The sequence below is a fragment of the Furipterus horrens genome, unplaced genomic scaffold (assembly GCF_987537825.1).
Source record: "Furipterus horrens unplaced genomic scaffold, mFurHor1.1.pri manual_scaffold_9, whole genome shotgun sequence".
Taxonomy (NCBI): Eukaryota; Metazoa; Chordata; class Mammalia; order Chiroptera; family Furipteridae; genus Furipterus; species Furipterus horrens.
This window is the reverse complement of record NW_028327179.1, coordinates 41613725-41621018: the sequence shown is the minus strand read 5'-3', so window position 1 is coordinate 41621018 and position 7294 is coordinate 41613725. Positions and strand designations below refer to the sequence as shown.

The 7294-nt window shown below is 35.9% G+C and overlaps 1 pseudogene; it reads right to left on the bottom strand.

Moving 5' to 3' along the window:
- Window positions 1-1709: 1709 nt before the first annotated feature.
- Window positions 1710-2509, bottom strand: LOC150001643 (heterogeneous nuclear ribonucleoprotein A1 pseudogene; annotated as a pseudogene).
- Window positions 2510-7294: the final 4785 nt, after the last annotated feature.

The window sequence follows — 7294 nt, the reverse complement described above, 5'->3', positions numbered from 1 at the left end:
GTGTTAGTTATTGCAATAGATGTAATAGGCCAAGCTTGACAGATAGAAGACATAGGTTATCAGATAAGAGAATGAAGTAAAATCCCTTTATGTGTACACTACCTATGTAAGGATAATATGGGAAATGCAAAAATACACTCAGTGAGAAAACTATAAAGTAATTAGTTAACTTCAGAAAATAAGACATTCTGAGAACAACTTTCCTTAAGTCAATGACATGAAAATGCTAGTGAAGGTGGCATGGGAGGGATCAGTTCAAGAGCAAAATCAATGTAGGTATGCCTTGAGAGATGTACAACCCAACTTAATAATTGTACTTTGTTTCAATCATGATTTAAATAAGCCAAGTGTAAAGAGACATAGTTTAGCAATAAGGCAGAATTTGAAGAGGAGAATAATGACAAAGTCAATTTGAGTTGCACAATCTGTTTTAAGGCCTGAATTACTGAAGGTTCAGTGATTGGTTCAGAAATGGATATTAAAGATCTAGGGTGCAAAGACAGATATCTACAGAGACAGACAAAGAAATCATAACCCCAAAAGTCAACTATTTCACATAAATGGTGCATACATCTGAAATATTTTATATGTTTATTTGTCTATATGTTGATTTGTCATATTCAATGAGACTATAAGCAGGTTATTTAATTTTTCTAAATTCTATTATGAACCTCCCTATAGATGGAGCTCTAAAGTTACACCTAATAAATTTTATTATATTCTAATGATCAATAATTTTTAATAAATAATCAAGGTGTAATTCCATATGACCTCTAAATAAGTATAATTGAGTTAATTCCTTTACTATATTAGAATAAAAATTATAATATATTGCAATAGTTTATTGTTACATAAAAATTGACTATCCCAATATATTTCCACTAATACAGAGCTATTTTAACATCAAAGAATATAACTGAAAAGCTTCAGTTTTATAAGGTAAAATTTCATTATCAGCACATTGTGTCTTTAAGGGCTCCCTCCTTACTCACAGATTAAGTCACTATAGACATCCATTACAACTTTCCTCCACAGCCCTTGTTTAGGTTGTATTTCCAGGCTGGATTCCAAGATTCAGCTCACTTCTCGCATGTGTCACTGATCCTTGAATTTGCTCCTTGCCTTTTCCTTTGGGTTTAGCATTGAACATTTTGAGGGCTCGTTTATGTCTTTGCATGAGACTCCAACTGCATTTTACTCTTTGCTTTATGTTCTCATATTATACAAAGTTCAACCCCAGTTATAGTCACCATAAAGTTCAGGCCTAAGGTTCCTAGACCAGGAGAGGGTCCAGATATTCACTTGCCCAATAGAAAAGAATTTCATTCTTTTTCATCATCATCATCACCATAATTATTATTATTATTTTAAAAAGACATACTTATTCAGCATCATGCTCAGACTGTTACTTTTAGCAATCCACAGCATGAGTGAAAAAAAAAAAAACTACCTCAAAACCCTTTGTTGAAATGCTTTATACTTTCCACAGAATAGAAACTAAAATAACCTGTGATGCAATTAGTCAGAAATACAGTCTTCGAGCTTTTTGCTCATTGACATGAGTATTGTCTAAAACACCTTCTTTGTAGCAGTTAGGCCCTGCCACTGGTGTGCTTGGCTGAGTCTAGAAATCTGTTGTAACCTGTATGTGGCTTCCATGCCACTTCTCTGGTCTCCCTCTACTGCTAAGCTTTATTTCCTGGAAGTAATTAAAATCTCCTAACACTGCCTTAGCTACTGCTGCTGATGGAACCAACATAGTCACCTTGGGTTTATGGTTTGGCAAATAATTGGCTTCTATCACCGTAAGGGTCTTAACTTTTGCTTCCAAAGTTTTCTCATTTCATGGGTCTAAAATTTGAAGGTTGTTGTAATTGCCCAAATCATTGGAGCTTCTGCCACCTCCAAAACTACTTCCATCATTACCAAATCCATTATAGCCATCCCTATCACCACCGTCACCAAAGCCACCTTGACCATGAAACTTTCCTCCATGACCAAAGTTGTCATTCCCACCAAAACCACCTCCACGACCACCTCCAAAGTTTCCAGAACCACTTTGACCTCTTTGGCTGGATGAAACACTAGCCACTTCTTGCTTAGATAACACTTCCCTTACTTCACAGTTGTGGCCATTCATAATATGACATTTCTGAATGGCAATCTTGTTTATAAAGTCATGGTCATCAAAGGTTACAAAAGCAAACCTTTCTGCTAGCCACTGGCTCAGTCAGTCCTGATTTCAATCACTTCAGTTTTCTCATACTGTTCAAAATAATCTCTTAAGTGATGTTACTCAGTGTCTCCTTTGATACCACCAACAAAAATCTTTTTCATCATGTAATGGGCACCAGGACGATGAGAATCTTCTGTTAAGACAGCCCTCTGTGGTTCCACAACTCTTCCACCCACCTCATGTGGCCTTGCACTCCTTGCTGCATCCACCTCCTCCACAGTGGCGGACGTGACAAACCCAGGGCCTCTGCAGGGCTGTGTTTGGACTTCTCATCACCAGTCAGTCTGTGAGCATCCCCCATTGCTCAAAATCTCTCCTCAGACTCTCATCCATTGCTTCAAAGCTCAGACATTCAATAAAGAGCTTCCACAGCCGGTCTGGCTCTTTGGGAGACTCTGACTTAGACGTGATGACTGTGGGAGGGGAGACTTTAATGATGCAGAAAAAAGAATTCCATTTTAAAATGCGTTTATTAAAAAAAAAATCTAAATCTATTCTTTTTTATAGGTCTCTCTGGCAGGATTGCTATAATGCTTGCATATCATGTTCAGACAGTCAAATATGTGGAATTTTCAATTAAACTAAGTTGATATTGACCATACAAGGGAAAAGATAGGTGAATATTAGGTATGGAAGGTATTCTAGGCTGTTTCCTATACCATCTGTGACATAAACCAAGTCTCTTTATCTTTCTGGGATTTTTTGATTTATTTATACAGTATACTTATACTAGGTTTTTTTTTTTTTTAAAGATTGCTGCTTATTAAATTTTATCTAGCTTTTTATCTTTGTTAATGATGAATTCTATATCTGAAAACTTTCCCTGAGTGGTCTGGACTATAGAAATAACACCTACATATGTGTTTCAATAGCAACTTATGTTATATAACTTGCTTAGATTTATAACTAAATTGTCATCATTTCTTTCGTCTCCCATTAAACTTGAACCCTCTTGTTCATCCTTATTTTCTCAATGTTCATCCTGGAGTCAACACATAATGTGTGTTCATTAAATATTTATTGAAAGTATGAGTGAATTATAAAGAATATTTTCATAGTTTAAATCTGTATCATATAGTTTTTAAAAAAATATGCTGTGTCGACTCAGTTTTGAGGTCCTCAGCAGAGGTCAATCTGTTTTTTTTCTTGAGCAGCTAATCAAGTACACACCCAGCAACTTTCCTGCTAGGGCACTCACACTCTAGGCCACTGCACATCAGCCCAGCCTTCTGTTACCATGTCCCTGGGTGCGAAAACCCTGTGTGGCCCTCCCCAGCAGCCTTCTCTAGTTCGGAGCTCTAAGTAACAAAAAGTTCTGCCTTTTGTCTATCTAGTGTTAGTATGTTATTTCTTACCATCAAAAAAATCTTTAAATCTTATAACACATGCCAACCCTTGCATAAAAGCTATGTGTGCCAAATAAAAATAATTAATTAAGCAGAACTGAAAAAAAAAGTGTTCCTTAGAATTTGGGAGAAAAATATTTATTATCAAAAACCTTAAAAAACTGCTTTAGAGTAGACAAAGAAAATGTATAGCTCACTACCGTTTTTTAAAACTAACTTTAAAACACTTTAAAAAAAACAATTATGCCGATTCCACACTTACCTCACATATGCCTAGATGCATAATAGGAGCTTAAAGACAATTACCAAGTGATTGTGTTCAATACGTATTATAGATCTTTTTTTATATTGTCCTTTCTAAAAAATGATACTATTTCTATGAGGACAGTTTAGTACAATCTAACTATATTAATTTAAGATTATCTTAATAAGCCTAAAACAGATAAAATAACATAATAAAATAGATCAAATAATATAATTGCAACCAAATTCAGACATAAGTGGTATGTTATTTTAAACTAAGTTGGCTGCAACTAGTGTTCTTTTTTGCAGTTTCCAGCATCTGCTGAATTTACTATATAGGTTGTATTGTCCTTACATTTTGGCAGAAACATAAGAGAGAACATATTTTCCTTACTGCCCCTCACACTCTTTGATTGGAAGGTTCCACTACTTTATTTGGATATTTTCCATCATACTTCTTATAGTATCCATATGCTAGCTTTTTATGCCTATTAATGTTTTCTTTACTCTGGGCACCCTTCCAAACACATTACTTTGAAATATGGAACTTCTTATTTAGTTATATAGGCAATATCTAAAAACCTCAACTAAGAAAAGATTTCCACCAGAATTTTCAAAGGTGCTGTTAAGATCAATCAAGGCAGCCACTCACTGAGTGTGGAAAAGGGTCTTATAACAGCTCAGGAAACCATCCCATAAAGCCTCTAGCAAGGAGAACATATCAGAGGGCAGACACTACAAACCACCACAAGGGGGAAACCAGCCAAACTCAGCAGCAACAGATGGAGAAGAAATGCTCTTATTGACTAACTTCCTTGTGAGGTTGTATTTATGTTTCTACTTACTGGGTGCAGATTATATTTTCTGCCAACTGTAAATGCTATTGATTTAATACATGTGAGCTCTACACCACACTATAGCTCTCTGAAATACAGGAATGGAAGAGAAACATAGAGTTCTTTTTTCTAAGATACAGAAGATAACCCATAGACTGACTATTCAGGCACTTTTGCTCCCGAAGGGCTCATGGCTAAGGAATTTGTATATTGTCTTTTGAAAAAAGCATTGCTTTTGAAGCAAAAATACATTTTGGATGGAGATGGGTGATGCTGCCTTTTTCCAGATGTCTGCCTAATTTTTTTGCCAGAAATTTCAAAGATTTATATAAAATTTTCCCTAAAAAAATGCTTACCAATGTACTGTGAAGAAAAAGCAAAGCACAGAATGACTTGCTCATCTCAGAGTGAGTTGTAATGAACAAGATACCATATCATTATTGTGAAAATATGAGTTCAGAGAAACCAGAGGTCAGGGTCCTCTGGCCTTTGGCAAAGCCATTCTGGCTAACATGAGCAGAGGCTTTCTAGCTAATTATGAATTTGCTCCTTTGTGATGATGACATTCCATCTCCAGCCTTCAGGAAGTAAACATTTTAAAGTAACTGGCTATGTCACTTGAAAATCAAATCCCAGAGATGCTGGCTGAAAGCCAGCGAGTTACTCCCAGATGCATAAGAAAAGTGGTTGCAGCATATAATTAGGTTAATGCTGGACTAGACCCTGCTTTTGATGAGTTGGCAACTCCCATGACTGCTTTGCTTTAAGTGGGCTGGTGCCTGGGAGGAAAATATACCTATGGGACTTAACAGGAGACAAGCGCCAGAAAGCAAGTGAAGGGCTAGGATTTCACAAACGGTTCAAATAATGGAATCATAGAACAGAAAGGTCGTCTGTATGGGTTCCTGACAGTACAAGGGTTTTAAGCCTGAAAGATGAAATCCGGCCTACATTTTTATTTAGATCTTCAAAAAAGAGGAGGCTCCACCATCCTCTTCGGTGAAGTTTTTAAGGTTTAATATATCAACAAGTTCTTCCATATGCCGCCTCAAAGTCTCTTTGTTATAGTTAAACCCTAATAAATTTCCCCCATAATATTCTTTAATATACGTGTGTGTGATTCCTTCATATTAACTCTTACAATATCTGCATAATTTTTTCTTTAAAGCCACTTTCTCCACTCTGAAAATTATAATTTCTTAGTGATCAGGATTCCATAAATTCTCAATTCTAATAACATGGAAAACACTGCACTCTGGTTCTTGGGTTTCCTGTTCAAGTTATGATCATTTGACATAAATAATGCATTTTGGTCTATTTGACACTTCTATTAATTGAAAGAAACTATGAGGGGCACTAAATAAATCTGTTACCCAATGTTAAATGGTTATGTTACTTAAAATCAAAGTTAGCTGAAAGTGAGAATGAAAAAATCAACATATAGAATGAGTTTATGGTATATAAGAAAAAATGTTGATTTTCTAAATGTAAAAGAACGTAAAATATCATTCAGTTTATTATTCAACATATAGAATCATACTTTCTAAAAGTTTACCTTACACTTCAGGAATATATATTTTTCAAAAATTTTAACTTCTATAATGTGCCTGAGTCATATACTAATACTAAATATTAAATAGGCAGTCACCAAAGAGCACATTTAATAATATTACTAAGATATATTGTGTACTCTGGAATGTGATTCCACGAATTCTTTTCAATAGCATGTTTTCCAGTCGGCCAGTGACAGAAATCAATACTGAGTCCCCAATATGCTACAATTTCCCAGAGTCATTAGTTTTTTACCTGGTGATAAGTTGATTACATTGGACTGCTAATCATCCTAGAAAGGGCAGCATTTTGTTCCTATTGGAATACAGACCTGCCGTTCTTGCATACAATGCTTCTTCCCAAACTACCATCCAAGAACTTACAGAATGCCTTAGACACTGTCATAGTATACCACACAGCATTGCTTCTGATTAAGGAACTCTCTTCACAGCACATGGAGTGCATTACTGGACTCATGCTCGTGGAATCTGTTGGTCTTACCATGGTCCCCATCATCCTGAAGCAGCTGACTTTATAGAATGGTTAAACAGCTCTTTGAAGACTCAGTTTACAATGCAAGATAGGTGGAAATATCTTTTAGAGCTTGGTTCATGTTTTCCAGAAGGCTATATATGCTCTAAATCCGTTATCAATATATGTTGCTGTTTTTCCAATAGCCAGAATTCTGGAAATGGGAGAGACACCGTTTACTATTATACCTTGTGATCCACTAGCAAAGTTTTTTCTTCCTGTTTCTAAAAGCCTTTGAGGGTCTAGAGGGGTATTTTCCCCAGAATTCGCGCTAATGATTCCATTGAAATGGAAGTTAAGATTACCTTACAGCCGTTTTGAGCTCTTACTGCTTCTGAATCTACAGGCATAAAAGAGAGCTTGTGTACTTACTGAGGTTATTGAACCTGATAACCAAGGGGCAATTGAACTGTTACTCCACAATGGAAATAAGGAGGAGCATATCCGAAAGATAGGAGATCTCCTAGCTGTTTCTAAGTTCTAACATGTCCTGTCATTAAAGTCAATGGACAGCTACAACTATCCAATTGATGAAGGACTACTAATGTCCC